Source organism: Hermetia illucens, chromosome 5 (genome assembly GCF_905115235.1).
Source record: "Hermetia illucens chromosome 5, iHerIll2.2.curated.20191125, whole genome shotgun sequence".
NCBI lineage: Eukaryota > Metazoa > Arthropoda > Insecta > Diptera > Stratiomyidae > Hermetia > Hermetia illucens.
Window position 1 is genome coordinate 41,674,006 of NC_051853.1, and position 24,757 is coordinate 41,698,762.

At 41.3% G+C, this 24,757-nt stretch overlaps 2 protein-coding genes across 2 annotated transcripts in view; one reads left to right on the forward strand and one right to left on the reverse strand.

The window, feature by feature from the left end:
• The window catches only part of LOC119656560 (cation-independent mannose-6-phosphate receptor), a 532,053-nt gene that overhangs the window by 396,778 nt on the left and 110,518 nt on the right, over positions 1 to 24,757 (reverse strand). The window lies entirely within an intron of this gene.
• Positions 7,163 to 24,757, forward strand: part of LOC119656559 (protein toll-like) — a 55,813-nt gene continuing 38,218 nt past the window's right edge. Inside the window, exon 1 of the mRNA XM_038062940.1 lies at positions 7,163 to 7,308. The gene's annotated coding sequence lies outside the window, so the exon portion shown is untranslated. The remainder of the gene's footprint in view (positions 7,309 to 24,757) is intronic.

Consider the following 24,757-nt stretch of genomic DNA (forward strand, 5'->3'; position numbering starts at 1 on the left):
CGAGACTCAAGAGGGGAAAAAATGTACCCTCGGATCGGGAGTATGCGCGCTCAGGAAGTCGACCTTCGCAAAATCATGTATGGTAATGTTTATATCATCCACAGTAATCTATAGTCTACTGACGAGTATAAATCCTCAAGTTTGACTTGATGCCCGGTTTGATTAGATTACGCATATATATGGCATATTCAGCTACGTGACGGCAACCATAACACATATAGTAAACATGTAATATTGTTACATGAAGATACGTAGAAAGCAATAACATGCGCAATGATTTTTTCCTTCCTGCAATTTCAAGCAATCCACGTCTCCGTGGCGTGTAGTCTTCTTTGTTTGAAGTTACACCTCTCGTACATATACCAAGAATTCATGTCCAAGTAAACCGCGACAACTTACCTACATTGCCACAAATACCCTTCGAGTGTTTACCTCTGTAGTTTTCTAGTTATTTTAAATAAGCCGGCCATTAACACCAGAGTATTTATATTATTAAATGTTCGAAACTAATAAAGCTTAACCCTGAATATGATATCGAATTTCAGATACCTTTCCTTTTTTCAGACATATTTTCCGCAACCTCCATAGCCTACATCAACTAGATTTGAGCGACAACAGACTTCATAGCATTGACTTGCACGCTTTCAGAGGAACACCAGAACTTCGAAGTATCAACGCCTCAAGAAACCATTTGTCCTTCCTGTCGAAAGGATTTGGGGAGGACGTAAAGTCACCCTTCCAAGTACTTTCGAAACTTCAGGAATTGGATCTGCGAAATAATCGTATCACTCACATTTCCAGGGACTGGATACATAGTCTATCGAATTTGAGGAACTTAGATATTAGTTACAACCCGGTAACATGTACCTGCACCTTACTCCCTTTCGTTCAGTATATGAACAGATCTAACCATGACGAATTCGGAAAGCAACCACAAACGTCCACCACAAAATCAAATTGCTCGGAATCAGGGGAACTAAACGGTTGGAGTATAACGAGTTTGAATTATAAAGAGCTGGTATGCCAACATAAGCCGTGTCCTAAAATGTGTATATGTTGGGTTCGCTATGACCAAACCTTTATTGTTTACTGTTCAAGTTCTAATTTAACTAAGGTTCCTTCACTTCAAGATGTACCCAAACTCAAAACCAAATCAATTGTTCTGCATATCGCCAATAATAACATAACCACACTTCCAGACAACCACTTCCCAGGATATTCATTAGTCAGCGAACTGTATGCCAGCAACAATAGTATTTCACAATTCACAGGACCCAACATCCCAACAAATTTACAAGTGCTAGATTTATCAAATAATATACTCACAGGGATCAACACCAGTGTCTTGGAAAGGATCAAGCAAACAAATCAAACATCACACCTTTATTTAGGCCACAATCCTTGGCAGTGTGATTGCAGTGCTCTTAGTTTGTTGTCTTTTATTCGGGCTAACCTTGAACGTATTCACGATTTGAATTTTATAGAGTGCACCACTGGTGCCAAGTTTTTAGCACTCTTTCCCAAGGATTTGTGTAAAGAAAGCATAGTTTACGAGATCCTAGCTTATATAGCAGCTGCACTTGGTGTGGTCTTTGCAATTCTAGTTGGTTTGATGTATCGATTCCGAACCGAAATCAAAGTTTGGTTATTCGCCCATAATATGTGTTTGTACTTTGTTACCAAACAGAATACTGACGAAGACAAAAAATATGATGCCTTCATATCATACTCACATAAGGACGAGGATTTTGTTATCGAGAACCTACTACCAAACCTCGAAAATGGTTCAAAACCTTACAAACTTTGTTTACACGAACGCGATTGGGTTCCTGGCGAATTCATCCCAACTCAAATTATTCAATCAGTGAATGATTCGCGACGCACAGTCATTGTCCTCTCACTAAACTTCCTTGAATCAGTTTGGGGAATATTGGAATTCCAAATAGCTTATAAGGCCGCCTTGGAAGAAGCCCGGACTCGGATTATTATTATAATGTATTCCGATATTGGGGATAGTGTCGATGTTGGCCCCGAACTAAAATCTTATTTAAATACAAATACTTACATTAAATGGGGCGATCCTTGGTTCTGGGAAAAGTTACGTCATGCAATGCCCCATCCACCATACAGAAAAATCACTAAAAAAGTATCAATGAGGAAACAATCTAAAGGTACTGAAGGTATTAACCTACAGTTAACCGAACCTTTAGATGAATTACCCCCACCACCAGCGGCAATACCTCTAGATGAGATACATCTATAGTCTAGATTGGGAGGAACGCTGGCAGACGCCCTTATACGTGAAAATAGTTTCGCTTACTGACTTGTTTTAAGAAATACTGCATGTTTTCAAAAGAAGAGAGATTGTCATTGTATTGCGTTATTGATCAATGTAACCACAAAATAAAGTGCTGTATAATCGAGGAAATTCGGGATTTTTTTTTTTTAAAGGACGAATATATTGATCTAGTTCAATTTCAACCTTTTACCATAAAAAACAAGTTGGGAAACCGGACGCTGGATGCTTCAGATACGAAAGGTTTTGTGTATTTCTTAGTACGTAGCACGTAATATATCCATATATTACCCCCCTAAGGGAGGTTTCCAGTCAATTACAAAAAAATATAGTAATATACTATTATTAACATTATTTGAACAGGTACCGGTAGGGATAGCTGAGTGGTTAGAGCACAAGGCTGTCGTACTGGAGGTCGCGGTTCAAATCTCACTGGTGACAGTGTAATTCGTATCAGGATTTGACGTCGGATACCAGTCGACTCAGCTGTGAATGAGTACCTGAGTCAAATCAGGGTAATAATCTCGGGCGAGCGCAATGCTGCCCACATTGTCTCCTACAGTGTACTGTAGTGTACCGTCGGTCTTGAATGAAGTGCTCTAACACACTTCAAGGCCTAGATCCAATATGAATTGTTGCGCCAACGATTATTATCATTATTATCGGTATGGAAGGTATTTCGGAGCCCAGGCACCATATAGTGGCAGCCTCTTGATTTTTCGGTTTGGTAGTTTCTGAGAATGGGTCCGTTAAAGAAATGATCACTTTCAACCCCCCGCACTCCCCACTTTTCCAACAAATGTCAAAATTATTTTCGCTGGAAAGGATTAATCGAGACCTTTAATTTGATAACCCACATGACTATATTTGATAAAAAAAAATGTACACTCCCCTTTTGCACTCCCCCTTAAATTCAACGTAAAAAGATATAACTCACTGTATGCGTGAGCGTTCACAGTTCCCAACTTCGTACCAAATTTGGTATCAATCGCTATAACCGCCTCCGAGAAAAATGCGTGTGACGGACAGACAGACGGACAGACGTCTGTCAACAGTCGACTGAGCCAGGCGAATTTTAAAGCACTCCGCGTCCATTTTCGTGATTAATAACAAATTTTGGAAGCAGTGAGCAAAACAAACAACAAAAACAGTGAAAATTGGTGAATAAGGTGAAAGTGACAAGCAAAAGTGTCCACTTTTCATTTCATTTCCTTTGTGTGCCGTCTGTATTAAGCTAGACATTAACTTGCCGTTCACTGAATGTGTTAGCGGCTACAAACTGGACCAGTGAATAACAAGTCGGGAAACCGAAAGCTGGGGGCTTTATGTATGAAAGGTTTTGTTTGCTTCTGGTGCGAGTATATTTGAGTGTAGAACTATCCCATTTATACGTAGTCCGTTGCATATACATGCATTTAGCATGTCAGATTTAGTACTTCGGGTTGTAAATTTACACGGTAAAGACAAATGTAACTTCGTTACTAATAGTATGATTTTGATCAAACTTGAAGATAATATGCTTCATATTATATTTTATACTACTACCACTACTACTTTTATAACTCTGAGATGAATTTAAGGAGGGTTTTACTCAATTTAACCAAAAACATGGTAACATACTATTATTAACTTAATTTGAACAGATATCGATATGGAGAGTATTTTGAGGCCTGGGCACCTTCATGATTTTGTCAGATTTTTCGGATGGGTAGTTTCTGAGAATGGGTCCATTAAAAAAATCATCAATTTCCACCCCTCCCACTCCCCGTCTTTCTAACAAAACTCTAAATTAAGACCGGCTTTGAAAAGTACTAATTAAGACCTTTCATTTGATACCCCGCATGACTATATTTGATAAATAAAAATTTTACACCCCCCTTTTACAGAAGTGGGAAGAAAAGAATAGGCGGTTTCTGCAAACCCTGCAACACGAAGATGTTGCAAGGGGAATTGGGACACTGCGAGAGCGGTTATTACCAATGAAAAAGCGAGAGCTGCTATACTATCATTTGAACACTTCAAAGCACCTGGTATGGATGGCATCTACCCAGCGATGCCAAAGGAGGGCATAGAGAACTTAGAGAAACTTCTAAGAAATATTTTTCGAGGATGTTTTGCTCTGGGCTACGTGCCTTCCTCTTGGCAGAAGCTGAAGATAGTCTTCATACCAAAGCCTGGGAAAGATGACTATTCTAATCCAAAGAATTTCAGACAAATCAGCCTAACATCATTTTCGCTGAAATATCTAGAGAGACTGGTTGAGCGTCACATTCGCGAGAAGGCGCTAAAATCGCACCCCCTAAATGAAAACCAACATGCTTACCAACATGTGAGTCTGTTCTTCATTCTTTGTTTTCAAAGATAGACGATGCAACTCTGCAGGGTAAGTACGCGATGGGGGTGTTTGTGGACATTGCAAGGGCTTTTGACTGTGCACTCTTCCAAAAGCTCTGTGATGTCGCCAGAGAGCATGGTATTGTGTGCTGAAGTGGGTGTTGATCGCTACTTAACAACGGACGCGATGAACGGTTGCCCTCAATGAGGTGTGCTATGGCCACTTCTGTGGAGTATGCTGATCAACTCACTACTATGCGAACTACAAAATCTGCCAATACACGTTCAAGCTTATGCGAATGACGGGGCTGTACTGGCTGTTGGTCGAGATCTCGGAATGGTGTGAAGAAATACACAACGCGCCGTTGATTTGATTGACAGGTGGTGTCTCAGGCATGGACTTTCAGTAAATCCAAATAAAACCACAATGGTATTATTTACAAAAAGGAGGAAACTGAATGCCTAGAGAGATGAAGACCACAACCCTTCAATTTTCCGAACAAGTGAAATATCTGTGAGCTGTTCTATGCAAAAAGCTTCTTTGGAACAAACATGTAGAGGGAAAGATGAAACGAGTTCTCACAGCTTATGGGTTGTGTAGGCGGACCTTTGCCTCGACATGGGAATTTAGGCATCAGGTAGTAATGTGCATATATGTTGCTATCATTAGGCCGATGTTCGCTTATACACCCGTAGTGTGAAGGTGAAACAGAAGAGTTTTCGCTGTAAACTAGCCACACTGCAAAGAATTGTGTGTCTGGGTATCACCGGTGCCATGAGCACCACATCCGGCGCAGCTCTGAATGCATTCTCAATTTGAACCCCTTGGATTTGTTTATTCAAAGCACTGCAATAAGAGCGGCTCATGGACTAATTCGATTAGATCTATGGGAAAACAATGGACGTGAGGTGGCACGAAACTTTGGAAGTCAATCTAAGAACTGAATCTAGTTTTCGTAATGCCATCCGATTCTCAGATCCTCATACATCTGTTTGGTAGAAGATATGATGTTATCTTGAAACGAAGAGAAAACTGAGACGAACCAGAAGGATGCGTGTCAGGATATACTGACATCTTCTACACCGATGGCTCAAAAATAGAAAATGGTTCTGGAGCAGGAATCTACCTCTCGAATAAAAACGAGAAGTGGGTTTTTCCTTTGGGACCATACACAACGGTATTTCAGGCTGAAGTGTATGCGATCCTAAAGGCTGCAACCTGGGTGATTGAAGAGCGGTTGAAGGGCAGGCGCATCGCAATCTGTAACGATAGTCAAGCTGCATTGAGGGTACTTTGATCACTTCAAAAATCGTTCAGGAATGCAGAAACCGATTGAATTGTTTCCAGATTCAATATGGTGGATTTACTCTGGGTACCTGTTTATTGTCGTGTAGAGGGAAATGAAATCTCGGATGCCTTAGCAAAAGAGGCTTCAACTTTCCCCATGCCCGGACCGGAACCAGCAATTGGGGTGTTGGTAACATTGGCTGATGCTGCTATCAAAAACTGGGAACAAGCTTCCCATAATGACAGGTGGCGAAGCCTTAATGCTGCTAGACAGACCAAACTCTACCTGTCAGTACCAAACAAACATACTGCAAAGTTTATCCTGTCGAAAAGCAGGGGCATTCTGACTGAACATAATTCACTAGCTGGGCATATGTTCAGAATAGGAATTATCCAAGATGATACGTGTCCATCCTGTAATGAGGAAGTGGAATCCACGGAACATTTTCTATATGAGTGCCCCGCTAGCGGACGCATAAGACATCAGATTTTTAATGCCGATGTACTCCAACTGCAGCGAATAGCATCGCATCCACTAACGGAAGTCCTGCGATACATAAACAAATCCGGGATATTGCGTTAGACGGGGGAATCGAGTACAATGGACCATTAAGGTCTGAGTGCTCCGAGGCTTTGCCTCTCCCCCACCTCAAAGACACACACACACATTGCAAGAGTCGTTCTTCATCTATCGAGCACGCTGGCAATATAGGCACAGCCCTAGCACACTACAGTACACTGTAGGAGACAATGTGGTCAGCATTGCGCTCGCCCGAAATTATCACAGCTGAGTCGACTGGTATCCGACGTCAAATCACGATACAAATCCCATTGCCACCAGTGAGATTTGAACCACGACCTTCCGTACGACAGCCTTGTGCTCTAACCACTGAGTTATCCGGACACGCACACAATATACCAAATATTAATATAATGAATCAAATTGAAAGCAGTTCAACAATCTTTGTATCTTTTTAAATATTTTAAAAAATAAATGATACCCTGCTTTTTGTCCGCCCTATATGATAACCACATTTTGCAAATTTAAAAAAGAAAAAAACTCGCAATAGTTGTTTGGGGTAGATTACAAGCCATTTTTCCCTTGGCCGAATTGTGCTAGAGAACACGCATCCATATCAACTTAATGAGTCAGAAACTGCGTTATTCATTTAGGAAATCCGCCGAGAAAAAACTGACCGATAATTTTCGTGATTAAAATGAATATAAAAGCGTTTATAAGTGGGCTCAAGATTTTACCCTTCTTAGTCTCAAACCTCACCAAGAACCAAACAGCCCCGATTTCTGTGCAAGTGGTCCGAATAAACTTGAGTTAAAGCCAACAGTGAAGAATCTCCTTATTTTCAAGTAAATTTAAATTAAATCTGAAACGGTGAGTAGTGAACTACTTAGTTAGTGTTGTCAATGTGTGAGCGGCGAGATACTTTCAGTATTGGTGAATGCCAAGGAATTTAGTTACTGTTCATCCATAAATCAAACGAATCGTCCGAACAAACAAAAAATTTCAAATACGTGTCCTTATTCATGCTCCAAATTAACAAAATTATCCTAGAACATACCCCGGAACTTCAATGAACATCGGAACAATCAAAAGGAAATTAAAAAATCTGGGAACCTCCCTATAAGCAGGATGTTTACGATTGCATTTAATGTCGACGAAATCCCAAAGCCACGTATCCTAGACCAAACACTTGCTAACTAAGGTCTTCATCTGGTTGACAAAGCGCCGTTCCAATATGGAAATAGAAAGACGGGCAAGTTAGATATTCTAGAGACTCGTCCTCTCCAAGTCTGTATACGTAAGGTGACCAGATAGTAACTGTGTCGCTCAGCGTTCGCTTGGAGTGCTGATCAAATTCTGCAAACTGACGATAAAGGAAACGTCTTCTACCGTTTGGTGTGTATCCCCCAGAGTCGTATCTGACAGTTGACCTGAATGGTTCTTGCATTGGGCGAAGATGTGCCGCCGGCTACAATTACCAAAATAGCCAGCAAAATAAATACCGCGCTTAAAGTCAAACTGGTTACCAGGCTCGATTGATAATGATGATGCTCAGCAGATCCAACCAAATATCTGGTCGTTCATTTCTGATATTTATTTCGAATATAGATCGGACGCATTTAATTGGCTTATTGTTCATTCGTCAGGTTGAATTACCCTGGTAAATGCTTCTTCCATATTTCTGGCGACCGAGACAGTTAAATTAAGGTACATACCCTTCACCTGGATGGTGCAGCCGTCACTGATATAGATTAATCTAACTTCCTCTAGAGCCAATTGGTCAAACGAAAACAATAAAGATAGAAGACTACAACTTTGAGATCGTTGAAAATTTCTACCATCTAGGGTCGAAAACCACAACCGATGACAGCTGTGACGATGAAATCCGTGCACCGCTGTTGGCTGCCAACAGAGCCTATTTCAGCTTACAAAAAACTGTTTCGCTTGAAACGTTTCACCATAAGCTCTTACTGTACAAGACTATGATCTTGCCAGTCCCTATGTATTCCTCGGAAACCTGGGTTCTTAACAAGAAAAGTTACGAACTCTTGGCTGCATTCGAGAGAAGAATCCTCCGAAAAATGTTTGGCCCTCTACATGTGGATGGACGATTCCGCAGCCAACATAACGACGAAATCTATGAGCGATACCACGACCGTCGTAATCCGCATGGATGAGGATGATCCAGTCCGGAAAGTCCATAAGGGCACTATCTATGATGGGAAAAGAAGACGATGCAGACCCTGCCTGAGATGGAGTTATGGCGTAGGTCAGGACGCCAGACAGCCTTTAGGGATATCGAATTGGTGGACCTCGGGGCAAAACCGGGGTGTCTGGAGTTCCTTATTAAGGCAGGCCAAGACTGGACATCGGTTGTCGCGCCGTTCATGATAATGATTTGCAAAACTTTAGCTAGTTCTTGGTCCTTACCACTTCACATGATCCTTAAATGCAATGGCGAATGGAGACCTCGTACCGAGTACAAACGTCTAAATGCTCTGACAATTCCATCCCACTTATCACGGGTTTGCACACTTTATCGTAAACTGCCGTATTTTCTCGACCTTGGACTTAGCCAAGGCATACCATTAGATCTCTGTAGCTCCGGAAGACGTACCGAAAACAGAAATAAGCACACCTGTCGGACTCTTCGAATTCACTAAGATGACTTTTGAAATGTGCAACGTGACGCAAACCTTTCAGGGATTCACTCTGTGCTATGAAATCTCCACTTCTGTTTCGTATATTTGGATGATGTTCTGGTCGCATCTTCTTCGGAGTTCGAACATTTAGGACACCTCGAGTGAAGTGCATTTTCCAACATCACCTTGAGGGCGGTCTAATTCTTAACATTGAGAAATGCAAATTGTTGCACTCGCGGATGAGATTTTTCGACCACCTGATTACCCCTGATGGCATCCAATCGGGCCCAGTCAAGGTGCAAGCAATTTCGAATTTCCCGCTTCCAAAAACTATTAAAGGTCTCAATACACGTGTCTGGGAAAGATAGCGTGGTTGCTTACGGTTTGTCACGTGTTGCCGAAGTCAAGATCCCTGATACCGCCGATTTTCTGGCAATCGCCGAGGGGCAGAAGAATGATGCAGTTCTTTGAAGCTTGAAGACTAACTCCAAATAAACATCTAAGGAGTTCCCTATCTTCAGCTCTACATCGAGTATATACTGCGGGGACCAAGGCCATATATTCCGGTCGATTTCCGAAACGAAGTATTTCACGTCGTTCAGGATCTGGCTCACTTAGGCACTCGGACAACGAATCGGTTAGTCACCGCAAAGTATTTTTGGCCGTCCATAAAGGGTTTGCATCATGGGTCACTCAGTGCATCGCATGCCAGAAGTACAAGACTACAAAGCATTTGAGGAAAAAGGTAGGAGTGTTCTCTCGTTCCACCAAGCGTTTACACACAATCCACCTCGACAGAATTGGCCCTTTGCGAGACTCGCACGGTTTCAGATATTGCCTCACAATCATTGATAAGTTCACTCGGTGGCCAGAGGCGATACCTCTGAAAGACGTTACTGCAAATACTTGCCTTACCTGCCCGGGGATCTTCAACCCCGCATCCCCTTCAAAGTCCCTGAGCGAGGCCTACTTCATTATAGCCTCAAAGTTGGGCCAGCGTCAGGATGGTCTCCTTGGATTGGCTATAGCCATTCTTCAGGGAAGATAGCGCAGCCAGGAGGAAACGCGTGACGCGTCCATTTTGACTTGCCTAGCTAAGTTGAGGGAGCCGTGCGTCTGGTTTCTCGCTGAAACCTCCTTTGTTTCCATATGCGGGTGGAGTGGTGTGGCGGAGCAACCAGCTTGCGTGTCGATCGCACGGAATTGCGAATCGCGTTGACCATGACATCGAAAAACAATATTTGACAGCAAAAATTGTTTAGTGTAGAAACAGAGTATGGACTGACCAACACGGTTAACAAAGCTTTTAACTGAATTGATAAATTATTTCAATAAAATATAAGGTAAGAATTACGAATTAATAAATGAATTATTACAATTAGATCTTCACAACTGCGATCAGATCTCTTTTCATTACAGTTACTATTAACAAATTTCAATCAAAACACTGATTCTCGGTCTTGTCGAGCTTTCATCCTAGTCCCCTTTACCGACCTAAAATAACAGCGTTTGTTGAATCAAGGTCTTTGTTCCGCTTCATAATGTACGATTTTTCTGGATATTGAAACTCTGTAAGATCAAGCAACGCCCATGTCCTCCTTTCCATGGATCTTTACCTTCTTTTCAGGTTCACGGTGTCCGCTACCCATGAACCCAATTGCCAATAGTAGTTCAATAATCAATATTGACTCAAATGGCCACTTCGTTGACATCGTGTACCGCATCCAAAAAGAAAACAAGTCGGGAAACCGGAAGCTGGGCGCTTCAGGTATGAAAGGTTTTATTTGGTTCTTCTGTGAGTATATTTGAATGCAGAACTATCTCATGTCAGATTACTCACTTCAGTGTGATCTTGATATTTAGTTACAGTAAATTTACACGGTGAAGTCAACTTTGAGCTACTTTATTAGTAATAGTATGACTTTGACCAAACTTGGGGATAATATGCTCCATATTCTATTCTATACTACTACAAACTTTGGGATAAACTTAAGGGGGGGGGGGGGGGGGGGGCTTTACTCAATTTCCTCAAAAATATGGTAATATACTATTATTAGCTTACTTTAAGCAGATATCCATATGGAGAGTATTTTGAGGCCTGGGCACCATATAGAAGTAGCTTCATGATTTTTTTGAGATTTTTCTGTTGAATAGTTTTTGAGAAGGGGACCGTTAAAGAAATCATCACTTTCCACCCCTTCCACTCCCCGCCTTTCTAACAAATTTCAAAACTAAGACCGGCTTCGAAGAGTACTGCGTAAGACCTTTCATTTGATACACAACATGACTATATTCGGCCAAAAAACATTGTACCCCATTGCCCCCCCCCCCCCAAAACTAAACCTTAAAAATAAGACAAACTCTGTCACAATGAGGCGATAATAAACAAAATAGAAAAGTGGAAAATAGATGCCGCAATAACCATAGCTAGAAAATGCCTTCAAAATGAAGCGCCACCAACTGACCTTCATACTGCTTCACACAACAGGTCAATGTCTGATAACTGATGGGAAGCAATACTCACTGCAGCAGTTAATAAGGTATGAGATTATTAAGTACGACCTATAAGACTCTCTGCTTTATATTGCTAAGCCCTATATGCCCAGACTATCGTCCCTACTTCCGCAGTACAACGTTAGTGCTGGCCAAATTAAAAATTTCAGAGAAGCTGGATCTTTGGATGCTCAGCAATTAGTTCAGAGTCCAATAATCAAAATTTGCAGATTTCAGAAAATTTTCCCAATTGTTTTCTGTGTTCGAAGTTATTTCAATTTCATAATTAATAAATTGTTTTATTTATTTACAGAAATCTGTTGTAGCCATAACTGACCGATAATGCTCCTGAATCAAGTGGATGTAAAAGCATTTATAAGTGGCCTTACAACATTCTTGTGCCTAGTGTCGCGGAGTCGCGAGAAGCAAAGCCGCATCGCATTAATAATACAAACCAACTTGTGTGAAAGTAATACCAAATAATTTTAGTTAAAACCAATAGAAAAGATTCTCCATATCCCATCCCCATCTCCAAATAACAGTGTGGAGTGAATTACTTGGTTAGTTTTTGTTGCCAATTTATTATCAAACCTTTCCACGGTAATGAAGGAAATGGTAGTTAATCAATCTTAATCAGTGCAAAGTTATGTGGTATATTCTTATCTATTATAAGAATTCTTGATGGTTGAACTATGAGCTCTGACATGCTTTCAGCATTAGTCAAAATCAAGCCGATTCGGAAAAAAATTGTGTAGCTGGTACTCATCCACAAATCAACCAAATCGTCCGAACTAATAAGAATTTTGAAGTGCGTGTCCTTCTGTATGCACCGAAGAAGCAAAGTTGTCCTAGGGTTTATCACCCAACTGAAGTGAGTATTGAGACAATCAGGAGTAAATTATTAAACTGTCGCAATCACCATGTAAACAGGATCTGAAATCTCAAGTATCTTCGACCCAACACTGGCTGTCGAACTAACTTTACATAATGGCTACCATGTATCCCTTGTTAAAGTATAAAGCGTGAATCGCACCCACGCGTTATCGCTCACGGTTACCTGCAATGCGCTTCAACCTTCTCTACTGTTTTCCGCCAAATGCCTTTGGGACGACCCACTCGTCGGCAATCTTGGTAAAGTGGATTCCACTGCAAGGTTCCTTAATATGTGACCTATCCACTGCCATTTCCACCTTATGCTCACTCCACCAAGTTCTTCGTTTGTAATGGTATCAGGCTAACGTACTCCGATGATACACGCCTCATAAATACGCTTACGTTGCTCTGTTCATTGATGCAGATACTGAGAATACGATGACCAAACCGAAAATATTGGTTTATTGGTGTTTGTTTTCAGTCCAAATTCACTTACGTCTCTTTCCAAATCCAGAGCCATTTGGCCAAGATTCCATCAGCGTAATGGAGCCGTTTAAGGAAAGATATCATTGAATACCTCCACGTCCTCCGAGCAAGACAGCATGAAGAACGCCAGCGATAACAAGAGCAAATAACATCGGTGACAAAAAGTAATCCTGGCAAACTGAGCTTTCGACCTCAAAATCTTCTACAAATTTTACCTCGGAGTAGCACGTGAAATTTTTTACGATCATATGTCACCCACACTTATTAATTTTTGCGACCATCGCAAAGCGCACTCTCTTCACCTGGGAGCCGGTATCTGACAGACTTCTGAATGCAAAATTCCGGTCCAGATCAAAGAGCATCACAATGCACAGTGCGTTCCAACAACGGAGACTTCTGATATAGTGCAAAAGGATGCTTTCTACGAGCAATTACACGTAGTTCATGGGAAGCTTTCTAAAGGTAAAATTATAATCGTGATAGGTTACCTGAATGCCAACGAGAGTGCTGATAACACTCAAGCAATGTGTTGTGATGGGGCAGTACGGTCTTTGCGATCGTTGGCACAATGGTGGGAAGCTTGTGGATTTCTGCAGCTTCCATCGCCTTGGTATAGGTGGAACATGATTTGTCAGTTGGTTTTGAACTGTCCGATATCGTGCAAGCATTTAGGAGTTGCCCGCTGCATATGCGTAACAAGAAAGGTGGTGTCACCCCGAAAGGGATGACCATATGATGGTGGCTTAGGTTTGCTTGCAGGTTACATCTGCCACTTCTCGTAGATTTGACGAGCTGCGCCACCCACTGTTTGCAGAAGCTAAAATAATCTTGGAATGCATCACACAACATCTCGAAAGCTTCATCGATAGAGAGGAGGCTGGTTCCCGCTGCGGATCCTCCTGCATTACGACATCAACATCATACAACAACATCTTTTGGAACAGTGCGCGGAGTTTAGATCCTCGCTGTACCTACTCTTCACTGATTCCAAGAAAGATTTCAAGTTGTCGATAGTGTATCCGGAGTACTCAATGAAGGAGGGCTTTCCGGACAAATTAATATCTAATGTTACGTACGTGATTTGCGTAGACTCGTTTCACTGGATTACGTAGCACTACGCAAAAACCCGTTCTATAGCTTTAATATAATCGGTTATTTTATACTAAATTATACAACCATACTTCACAGAACAATTCCTACAACTGGTACAATTCGGGACGTATTTATAACCCACGCGACCTGCTCTAACTCTACAACCAGACTGACTCCTTTGGGGGACCTCCGGCCTTTATGTACATTACTAGAAAGCTACTTTGCGCCTTGGACAATATCTCCTTACTGGCGTTAGATTTTTTTGTTAGCAATTATCCTACCTGTCGTACTGTTATATAATTTTGGTGTCCTGGCTAATTGACATTACTAGGATTTACATTAACGTCACATATAATTTTCCCAAATTGATTTTCGTCACAACTTAAAAGAAATGTGATGAGGGCAGCTTCTGATTTGTCGTTGCATCTTATGTCGCACAAGTTGTTATGCGGCATTGTTTCCTCCTTCACTATCTATCTGGGAATCGGGATAACTATCTGAGTTGTAATGTCTAAGGAGAGTTCCTAGCGATGCGTTCTCAACCTAGTTATTCGTAGTTAGCCCCTTAGTGTTGTGTTCAAGCGACCTTCGGATCTCAAGCGTGGAACTGCATTTACAATTCGGCGGCCGTTCTCTTTAGTTCGTTGGAGATTTAGGTAGGGCTTGGCATCCACCAGTATGAATGCTGAGCGATGTACTCCGTATATGCTAGACTGTTACAGTTTTTGCTTGTCACAGCGAGGCTTTGAGTGTAGTCACAGAAGTAATCCGTGTTCTAGGAAGACCATGAAATTTGGTCTAAACGATGGGTACTTACGTAAAACCATTAGGACGTAGATGACACAGAGCGCGTTACTGATCGACTCATCATGCTCTTCACGTACATTTTCAACTAGCGCCGCTATATCTTCTTCACTGCATCCTGGATTTGATTCAATCCAAGTAGCATTGGGTTCGGAAAGTCAACGATGGGGACCATAGGTGTATAAACACTTGGAGTTTAAGGCTGATTTTCATAGCAAAGCTGACAAATTTGGAGATCTTGTTGCGGGGTCAATCTGTTCATGATGATTTGCCCAAGAATACTGACCAAAAATGACGTGTCTCGCGTGATCTGGCAGAATTAAATCCGCATCGCAACCTAATAAAAGTTCAAGGTCACTTGATACTGCATACAATACCAGATCCCTTAGTTCTTGCATCGGCGGCGGACACAAAGAATCATAGGGTAAATATGCAGATGCAACCATGACGTTTCTCACCCCACCATGAATCTGATATTGCAAGATGACCCCAAGAAAACTATTATTTTGTTAAGGGAAAGTCGCACCGCGTCCTATGGGAACAGATTCTAGAAATTTTGACATCAGAACGCAGGCCCCCGGTCTCGAGGATTTTTTATCGAAGAAGATCCTGGTCTCCTTGACTGATCCAATAGCACAGATTTTGTTAAAACGAAACGATGGCTTTTGAGCCAGAAATATACAAAAATATTCCTACAACTATGTCAGCCTTGCCGCCAGGCATGCTACAGGTTGACTAATTCTTATGTTTGTAGACATAAGTGCAGTCTAATATGAAAACCGCCGCTAACTGAAAAGTTTGCTGCGTTCAGTGTTGATCTCACGGGGGTTACCAGTTTGTCTTCACTTTCTGCCGGAAGTTCCGCTTTCTTGCGTCCGATTTCTCTTGACATTTCTACATACTGGAATTAGATTAGTTGCGTCCACATCACCAGCTTTCCTTTCATCCGCTTTTCCTAGTAGAGGCGGAGGAGAAGGTTCTGACAGGCAAGCCTGTATCCCCTCTACTTTGCGGCTGAACACCTCTGCCATCGGGCTCCTCTACCGGTCGAGTTCCAACTTCTTAGCAACGAGAAGGACCCAGATGTAATGGACAACACGTTTCACCTTCTGAGTGATCCTCAGAATCTCTTCGACAATGTTGTCTGGAGAGAGGTCCCTGTGTCCACAAGAAAGAAAAGTGTGATGGGCACTGTCCACAACTCCATTGCAAAACACACAAACCGGAGATCGCGCCTTTCCAATCTTGTTCAGGTAAGACTGAAAACCCCCATGCTCACTTAAAAATTGGGTAAGGAAATAGTCAGTCTCACTATATTCCATATTCATCCACGCACCCAGGTTGCCTATGAGGCACTCAGTCCATCTGCCTCTAGTTTCATTTTGGCAGAGGGCTGCTACTCGTCTAGGGTGCGTTTCCATTCGGCGCTTGAGGTGCAGATGTTTCGTGTTCATCATCTGTGAGCATAAATTGATCTATCGCATCTGGACGCATTTCCACTTTATTCTGTGCACGGAAGGAACTTAAGGCCCCGCTTAAGTAAATTTACAAAATATTATAATACACTATTATTAACTTTATTTGTGCAGATATCGGAACGGAATGTATTCTGAGGCCTAGATTTAATATTCCGTTGGATAGGTTCAGAGAACGAGACTTGTTTAACTTTTTGGTGCACACATTTTAAACCTTCACTCCCCTATGTTTCATCCGATACCAGAAGTAACATTTTCGAGAAGTACTAATCGAGCCTTTTTATTGATATCCCACATGACTATATTCAGCGGAAAACTTACATCCCCTTTTGTATAGAATGGTGCCACTTGCTAAATGTAAATTTTGAGACAACCCCTTCAACCGCTTTCCAATAAATCGGCTGTGACAGACACATGGACAGACATTAAATCGGTCTCCATAAGGTTTTGCTTTACACAAAACTTTGGAAAAAGGTAAATAAGTTGGGAAACCAGAAGCTCGGCGCTTCGGATATGAAGGGTTTTGTTTGTTATTTAAGTATATTTGGGTGCGGAACTACTCCATTTGTTTGTAGCTGTAATGTATAGGCATTTAGCATGTCAAACTGTTCACTTTAGTGTGATATTGATATTTAGTATTTTCGGCTGCAGCAAACTTATACGGAAAAGACAACTTTGAACTATTATGTTTTTATCACTGGTACAAACCTAATGGCGGTTTCTAATCAATTTCCCAAAAACGTAGTAATATACTATTATTAACTAATTTGAGCGGATACCGATATAGAGACTACTTTCAGGCCGGGGCATCGTATAGTGACAGTTCATGGTTTTTCGGAATTTTCAGTTGATTAGTTTCTGAGAATGCGTCCGTTAAAGAAATCATCACTTTCCATCCCTCCCACTCCCCGCTTTTCTAACAAGTCTCAAAACTAGGACCGGCATCGAAAAGTACTTATCAAGACCTTTCATCTGTTACCCCACATGACGCCCCCCCCCCCCCCCCCCCCTCTAAATCTCGACTTAGAAGATTATCACTCACTACATATCTGGCCGTTCACGTGCCTACCTCCTTACCAAATTTCGTGTCAATCGGTATAGCAGTTTCTGAGAAAAGTGCGTGTGTACAGATAGGCAGACATACAGTCAGACAGACAGACATTGAACCGATCTTACTAGTCTTGTTTTGTAAACAAAACCTTAAAAAGGGCTAGGGAGAAGTAGATTCTTCATGAATGGAATTTTAATATTTCATTCGAATGTCAATTATTCTCGTTAATTATGACGTCAGCATCTTATTTGTATGGCTTAGGATGCGGTAAATTTGTAGGAAATTGGTAAGTTTGAATTGCTATAACTTTGACATTAATAGTCGGATTTCCATAAAACTTGGGGTGCATATGCACGAGACAGTCCTCTATGTCGGCCCTAGGATGAACTTAAGGCGGTTTTCAGTCAATTTCTAAAAGTTGGTAATATACTATTAGTAAGTTTATTTGAGCAGATATCGGAGTGGGACAGATTTTGAGGCCTAGATTTCATTTAAGCACCCCACCCTCATTTTGTTTCGAATTTTTGGGCTGGGTAGTTTCCGAAAATGAGTCTTGCCTCTCTTTAAGTGCGTACATTTTGACTCCTTACTCATGCACTTTGCAATTCATCAAAACTGATGCCAGTTTCGAAAAGTACTAACCGAGACCTTACATTTGATACCCTGCGCGGCCATATTCAGTGAAAAAATTTTTTAAGTCCCCCCTTTGCATGTATGGGGAGCCCCCTTTAACCTCCACCTAAATTCATGTCATTCCCTGTATGCGTGGGATTTCATAGTTCCCAACTGATCACGAAATTTCGTTCGAACCGGTTTAGTAGTCTTGGAGAAAAGTGCGTGTGACAGACAGACAGACAGTGAATCGATTTTAATAAGGTGTTTGTTTTGTGTTTGGTGTTTGCTTTAACACCTTAAACCTTAAAAAAGTTCTCATACCTAAAACGTCCAGCTGTATTTGCACTGAAAGTGACTTGAGGTGTGACTACATGTTAGACATGAGAAAACTAACAAGCAACCACAAAGTTCGTTACAAGCCTGGAAAATTTTAAGGTTTTGTGTAAAAGGAAATCTTATTAAAATCGGTTTACTGTCTGTCTGTCTGTCCGTCACACGCATTTTTCTCGGAGACTGCAGCAATGATTGGCACCAAATTCGGTGGAAATGTGGGAACTGTGAACGCTCACGCATACAGTGAGTTACATCCTTTTACGTTAAAGTTAAGGGGGGGGCCCATACATGCGCAAGGTGGGTGTTAATTTTTTTTCACCAAATATAGTCAGGTGGGGTATCAAATCAAAGGTCTCGGTTAGTACTTTCCGAAGCTGGTCTTAGTTTTGACATTTGTTGGAGAGGCGGGGGCTGCGGGGGATTGAAACTGGTCATTTATTTAATTGGGCCATTCTCAGAAACTACCCAATCGAAAAATCTGAAAAAAAATCAAGAGGCTGCCACTGTATGGTGGCTAGGCTCCGAAATACCTTCCATCCCAATATCCCTTTAAATAAAGTTAATAACAGTATATTACTATAATTTTCAGTAATTGGGTGCAGAACCCACCTCATGTTCATCCTAGCACCACCAAAGCAGCAATGTACGCTATAGTATAGAGCTTGATCCTACCAAGTTTGATAGAAATCGCACCATTACTAAAAAAGTTATAATAAGTCAAAGTTGTCACTTCTTTGGAAATTCAAGATTTTAAATGTCAATATCACCCGAAAGTGGATATTCTCCCATAATATATGCGTATGTTACATGTTACGCACTAATGGGACAAATTCACACTCAAACGTCTTTATAAAAGACATAGACAAAACCTTTCATACTTAAGCGTCCAGCTTTCGGTTTCCCGACTCGTAATAAGATTTCGACTGAGTAAAGCTAGATATAAAACAGAATTAAATCTTTTCCTGTGATAAACTGAAATATTTTTCTCTTTTCCAGATACCGCAGCGCGCGGTCGTTCCAGAGCTGGCCTATGCAGTTACCATAAAATCCAGTATTATGATTTCATCGAAAACTTTCTTGCTAGTTCTTTTTTTCGCCATTATAGCAAAAAAGAGCTCAGCAGAGGCTCGTTTCAAATGTGAAAATCGGTTTGACAAATGTGAATGTAAGAAGTTTCAGGATTACGGATTTAAAATAAGATGTCCGGTTGCTCATCCTTATTTCACTATCCAAGTCGTACGTGAAAACATTGCAATTACTTGTCATAGAAGTCAGGAATTTGACTATAGCATGTTTTCAGTAATGAACATAGCTGATACACCTGACGTACACATCCACGGATGTCCTTTGCCAGAAAATCAAACACTAGCCACAATTTTGGAGAGATTTATCATCGGACGAGTTCGCACCATGACCTACTTGGGATATACAATGTTGAATGCGCTAACTCCAGAAATGTTAGACGGACGGTACAATTCCAGCCGATTACCAAATAATTTTTGGTTAAACTTCGACCAAAATCGTCTTTATCTGACAAAAGATATTTTCGTTGGTTTGGACCACCTCCAATCCTTAGAGATTGCATTCATTGATTCACAATACTTGGAGCCCGGCGTATTTCGGAATCAAAAACGAATGGAACGTCTGACTCTGTCCGCAAGCAAACTCCAAAATCTCACCAAGAACGCATTCATTGGAGCGTCATCAGTAACATATCTTGATCTGAGTCAGAACAAATTTACAACACTGGAATACGACGTATTTCAGCTACTTCCGAATTTAGAAGATATCAATTTAAGCAAAAACCATTTTTCAACACTGCCAGAGAAACTGTTCTTGAAAAACCAAAAACTGCAAAGCATACGTCTGAATGGAAATAGACGGCGAATGGAATCGCTACCGTCCGATTTCCTTGCATATCATTCAAGGATGGTTAACGTCAGTATATCGGCATCGATTGTTTCGGTTCCAGGAAGTATGTTTGTTGGATCAGGAAACATCGAATCGATATCGTTTGCGGATAATCAATTGGAATCTCTGCCAAGTGAAATTTTTGCAAGTCAAAATCATTTGATGCATTTGGACCTAAATCGAAATAGGATAACTAAGCTTCATGACGATGTATTTAACAGCACAGTATCCCTCACATTGCTTTCTTTATCACATAACAAACTGGAAAATATAACAAGGTTTGTGATAGTTTAGAGAGAACTGTGATTATAAAGTTCACTTTATTTTATTCTAACTTTTCTACAGTTTACTAATTTTTTGACTGAACTGACTTTGACAATCCACCTTAACAGTGACTGGAATCTTCAATAAGTTCACTTCATATGATGATGACGTCATACACGTCTTAGGGTGCAATAAATTTACCTGAAATGCGAAAATTTGACCTCCTATAACTTCCTCAATAATAGTTGGATAGTGTTCAAACTTTTCAGAATTGTGTCCTATATTATCGCCTATGCTGATGTCAAATTTTGTATTTTTGGAATGAATCTAAATGATCGGGTCAAACTACTGTAGGATCACACTTTTGCCACCGAACGAGCGTGCTTCATAATCGATGTAACCATACCGTTGGACCGGAACACTGTTGAAAACAGCACGAAATAATCCGGAACTACAGCCCCTGCGCGGACGATATGAAGCAGACTTAGAGACTACAAAAGATCGAAGTAGTCCCAGTCGTAATTTAGTCGACGGGATCCCGCAAAATTTGCATAAAGCGCTGAAAACGCTCGATCTTAGGGCTGGACTATACATGGAGATGCCAAAAGCGGTTATCCTTGCAACCTGTGCTATAATCCGAAGAGTCCTGTCCGGTAACAATCTGACCTAGTGGGCTTCAGTCTTGATTCGTACTGTCTTCGATTTAGGATCCATGTCTCTGTAGTGTAGAACCATCCTGTCATTGCTTGAAGTGTTTGCGACAATCGGGGTGTAGCAATACATTTTCGCAGGGTCGCACACACTTTGCGTTAAAATGCATCATCGCAATGATGCGGGCCTTTGGATGTTGCCTTCAGCCCGTCCTTAGGTTAGTCGCCCCTCATCCGGTTGAGCGGGAAGAGGGTCCGTGGGCTTTTTTAACTATATACAACATTGGTACATGGTGACGCCACACTTTGCCATATATTTTGCACTGCTTTACCATATTTTGGAATACTTTTCATTGCCCGAAAATTCGAGCCTTAGATCTGCAGCAAGAACACAGAAGAAGCAAATCCGCATTCGTGGGGTAGGGACGAGCTAGCTAATTAACCCGTGGCCCTTGTGGTTTATTATTGGTATGTCGGTGTGTCGATGGTTTTCTTATATGTGTTTCCCCATCCTATCCATGAACGATAAACAGCTGTGCTTGCAGCCATGTTCTCCCCACTACGTACCCAAGCACCACTGCGCTGCATCACATACACGGCAATAATACCAGAGCTAATCCATGGAATTCTTACCGAAGACAGGCGATCATGCGCAACGATTTTTTTCCTCCCTACAATATCATGCAATGCGCCGGGAGACGAATTTTCTGTGTGTAGTCTACTTTGCCAGGAGTTAACCCTCCTGCATATTAGAAGGTGGCTATGATTGTGGCCACAATCATCAATTCATCTCCAAGTAAACCGCCACACTTTACCTACATTGCCACAAATACCCTTCTAGTGCGTCCTTTTTAGTACATATTTTAAATAAGCCGGCTATTAACACCAAAATAATTGTAACATTAAATGTTCGAAATTAGAAAAGTCTTTTCATCTTTTCAGACATATTTTCCGCAACCTCCACAACTTGGAACGACTCGATTTGAGCCACAACTACCTTCACAGCATTGACTTATATGCTTTCAGAGGAACACCAGAACTTCAAACTATCACGGCCTCAAATAATCATTTGTCTTTTCTGACGAGTGGATTTGGGGAGGACGAAAAGTCACCCTTCCAACTACTTTCGGGACTTCAGGAATTGGATCTGCGAAATAATCATATCACTCACATTTCCAGTGGCTGGATACATAGTCTATCGAATTTGAGGAACTTAGATATTAGTTACAACCCGGTAACATGTACCTGCACCTTACTCCCTTTCGTTCAGTATATGAACAGATCTAACCACGACGAATTCGGAAAGCATCCACAAACGTCCGCCACAAAATCAAATTGCTCGGAATCAGGCAAACTAAACGGTTGGAGTATAACGAGTTTGAATTATAAAGAGCTGGTATGCCAACATAAGCCGTGTCCTAAAATGTGTATATGTTGGGTTCGCTATGACCAAACCTTTATTGTTTACTGCTCAAGTTCTAATTTAACTAAGGTTCCTTCACTTCAAGATGTACCCAAACTCAAAACCAAATCAATTGTTCTGCATATCGCCAATAATAACATAACCACACTTCCAGACAACCACTTCCCAGGATATTCGTTAGTCAGCGAACTGTATGCCAGCAACAATAGTATTTCACATTTTACAGAACCCAATATCCTAATAAATTTACAAGTGCTAGATTTATCAAATAATATACTCACGGGAATCAACACCATTGTTTTGGAACGGATCAAGCAAACAAACCGAACATCACACCTATATTTAGGCCACAATCCTTGGGAGTGTAATTGCAATGCTCTTGGTTTGTTGTCTTTTATTCGGGCTAACCCTGAACGTATTCACGATTTAAATTTTGTACAGTGCACCACTGGTGCCAAGTTTTCAGCACTCTTTCCCAAGGATTTGTGTAAAGTAAGCACAGTTTTCGAGGTCCTAGCTTATATAGCTTATATAGTACTTGGTGTGGTCTTCGTACTCCTAGTTGGTTTGGTGTATCAATCCGAAATCAAAGTTTGGTTATTCGCACATAATATGTGTTTGTACTTTGTTACTGAACAGAATATTGACGAGGACAGACAATATGATGCCTTCATATCATACTCACATAAGGACGAGGATTTTGTTATTGAGAACCTGCTACCAAACCTCGAAAATGGTCCAATACCTTACAAACTTTGTTTACACGAACGTGATTGGGTACCTGGCGAATTCATTCATCTTCAAATTATGCAATCAGTAAATGATTCGCGACGCACAGTCATTGTCCTCTCACCGAACTTCCTTGAATCAGTTTGGGGTACATTGGAATTCCAAGTTGCTTATAAAGCTGCTCTGGAAGAAGCGCGGACTCGGATTATTATTATAATGTACTCTGATATCGGGAATAGTGTCGATGTTTTTCCCGAACTAAAATCTTATTTAAATACAAATACTTATATTAAATGGGGCGATCCTTGGTTCTGGGAAAAATTACGTCATGCAATGCCCCATCCACCCTATAGAAAAACCACTAAAAAAATATCAATGCGGAAAGAATCAGAAGATACTGAAAGTATTAACCCACAGCTAACGGACCCTTTAGACGAATTACCCCTACCACCAGGGGCAATACCTCTAGATGAGATACACCTATAGGGCAGATTGGGAGGAACACTGGCAAACGGCCTTGTATGTGAAAATAGTCCTTTTCTTTCTGAATTGTTTTAGGAAAGGCTGCATGTTATGAATGCTAGTAAGAGTGTCATTGTACCGCGTTATTGATCCATGTAACCACAAAATAAAGTGCAGTGCAATCGAGGAAATTTGAAGTGTTTCTTTTTGCAAAGGACAAATATTTTGATCTAGTTCAATGTCAATCTTCTTCTGTGAAGAGGTTGTAAAGTGGACACTGAAACCAAAGATGTATTCCCAGGAACCTTACAACCATTCAGGTAGAATCGCGACTCTACAATGCCGCGACGGCGATTCCATTATAGTAGGGAACAAAACTACTCGAGGAATGAGGAAATCCCCTTGTTGAGATCATCGTGTCATCTTCGAAGTAGCTTCAAGAAGGCTATACAGGAAAATGAGCGAAAATTGCTACAGACATTTATACATCCAGGCAAATACGACCCCGTGGGCCGCTGCTTACAAAATTATAATGAATAAGTTTCATGGACAAAAATCACCTCAAGTGATGTGCCTGCGACTCTTGTTCAGAATAATCGCAATTCTTTTCCCCCAACACGAAGGAAGTTGAGCTAACTATTCACAGGATGTCTACCCGATCCTCGGCGTGACGGGGCAGCAACTACGAGAGAATTGGGTATAATAAGACTCCAGCATTGTACGGGATTCTGAACAAAGCCTTGAAGGTGGCTGCTGAAAACAGGCCATAAGCGCATTTGAATCATGCATTGTGGAATGTGTGCTTCCCGTCCAGCGGAAGACGCAGAGGTTAATTCTGCTACCGAAGACACAAAAATCGCCTCGCCCTGTCAGTTTTTGATGCACTACCTCCTGGAGAGGTTGCCAATACGACGTTGATTTCGGAAAGCTATTTTACGATCGATGTAATAGCAACTGTCGCGGACCTGTAGAGGAGGTTACAGGTTGTACAGGAGATGGCAGCAACAGCAGGTAAT